We start from the raw sequence: 2500 nt of genomic DNA, 5'->3' as shown, positions 1-2500 counted from the left end.
AAGCTTCTTTAATGACTGGCCATGTAATTCCCCTGACCTGAACTCCATTGAAAACCTATGGTCAATAGTGAATCGAAGTTTGATGGGCAAGGATGTTAGTTCTATTCCACGGCTCGAGTCTGCTGTACGTAAAGCATGGATTAATATAACTCCCCAGACCCTCAGGAATTTGTGTGAGTCTTCTAAACGGCTGAGGGACGTAGTGAAGCATAAGGGAGGTAGGGAGGTAGCACCAAGTATTAGAACCTCGGCATGTGTGCAAATATATATTTTATGGTATGCGTTTGTGTTTTGGTAAGTGTGGGGGGGGGACCGGCATAATGGCGGGATGAGCGAGCGCGCGCGCGCGCGCGCGAGCGTGTGTGTGTGTGTGTGTGTGTGTGTCTGTGTGTGTGAGTTGTAGGATGCTTCAAGTTAAGAATGAAATAAACAGTAAGTAGGTGATAAGAATTTAGCTGTATAGATTGAATCCTATAGGAAGAAGACTTAGAACATAGTTTCGTGGTAATTTTGCTCAAAGTTGAAAATAGATAGGATGAATGATAAAACTAGAGGTATAGGAGAATGTAGGGATAGGGAGGCAATAGTGAAAGGAGCAAAAGGGTCGTCTGGGGTGAAAGACTAATTTGCAAATGTATGAAGGAAGACATTTAACAACATAAAACACGTGTTTACGAGGAAGAGGAGAGCTTTCGCGGTTTTCTTCATCATGTGCTCGTAAATAGTCTTGAATGAATACTACTTAAAATCATGTGCTGAAACTACTGGATGCAGATATTTGAGGTCATTCGGTAACGAAGATGAATACAAGATTTGAGGGGAGAGCAATTGGAGGATCTCAGAGGCAGCGTTGGTAAAGAGGAAAAGAGTGGAAAGAGAGACGGTAGAAATATATGAACAAAGCGATTGAGGGCTTGAACTTATCTTGATTAGTTCGCAGGCGGCTATCGCTCTTGTGTAGCCTTTTCTAGGTACCGCCAGACAAAATTACTCAGTTGAGCAAAACCCCTCATCGTTTAAGGGTCACTATCCAAGGAAGATCTCGAAAGAAGGGACTCAATCCTTTAAATGCGGAGGTAGCTTCCCTTGGCTGAGTAGAATTGCCTGCTGCCAATCAGAACAAATGCATAACTCGTCCATAGCAACGAAAGGTTGATGAAGACAGGTTTAATTTTTTTCGAGGAGAAATGAGGATGACGTCGCCTGAATAGATTGATTGGCGTTGGAGAGAACAAAGGTACAAATCATCAGTGGCAGTAAAAAGAGTTGATGTCCAAGGTGAGCGCCTCCGACTGCCCAACAATCTTCATCTTTAGGTGACCAAGTACAGTGGCAGATTCTGCATTTATTATTACGCTGGTGGCGTAGTCGGAAGCGTGCTGGTCTAGTATTCGCTTAGTTGTGAGTTCAGATCCTAAAATCCTCTCCTATTTCCAACTGCGACTGTAGTTACTTGCCCCCAATAATCCAAGCGCATAATAGGGCTTCGGCCGCAGCTACTCAGCGCCTCCTGGCGTAGGCTCCTCACCTTCCACCTTGTTCGCACGATCTTGACAGTGACCCAACACTGAGAATGACCTCGACTCGCTACTTCCGTCCTCCAAAAAGTCACTTTTCGTCCTTGAACAACCTTCCTCCCACTTCTGCCATCCATCGCCGGCTCGCTTTCTGTTTCGTACCGTATTATGCCGCAGGTGGTGACAGCGAAGACGAGCGCGATGACCACAATGACGACAATAACGATGACAACAACGGCCACAATAACGAGAACGCTGACGATAACAATGACAATGATGATGATGACGACGACGACGATGATGATGACGATGACGATGATGATGATGATGATGATGATGATGATGATGATGATGATGATGATGATGATGATGATGATGATGATGATGATGATGATGATGATGATGATGATGATGATGACGACGACGACGACGATGATGATGACGATGACGATGGAGATGACAATGATGGTGATCACAAAGGATCACAAATGAGGAGCATACCGAGATGCGAAAAAATATAATAATGATAAATAAATAAATGAATAAATAAATAGATAAATAAATAAAATCAAAATAATGTAAATAATAATGAAATAAATAAATGCATGGGTATAGTTAGATAATAAACAAACAGGTAAATAGTGAATAATGATAAATTGACAGATAAATAATATCAAATGAAAAGCAAATAATAATAAACAGACAAATAATAACAAACATATAAACGATAATGACGACGATAACAGCATTGACGTTGACAACGATCACTATCACTACGACAACGACAACGGCCTGTCTGCAATAGCCAAGACGACGAGAACGAGGGTGTAGGGAGGACGGTTGATGCGGGGATGGTTGTGGTAGCGGTTGTGGAGGCGATTGTGCGGCCTCTTGTGGTCTCACCAAGGCTGAAGATTAGTCCAGTGTGGTCTTGGAACAAGAAGAATTCCTTACCTCTGTTGCTGCAAACACCTTGACCACGG

This window comes from Oratosquilla oratoria, chromosome 25 (assembly GCF_046742065.1).
Source record: "Oratosquilla oratoria isolate Oo_2021 chromosome 25, ASM4674206v1, whole genome shotgun sequence".
NCBI lineage: Eukaryota > Metazoa > Arthropoda > Malacostraca > Stomatopoda > Squillidae > Oratosquilla > Oratosquilla oratoria.
The sequence above is the reverse complement of the archived record's forward strand: the minus strand, read 5'-3'. Positions refer to the sequence as shown.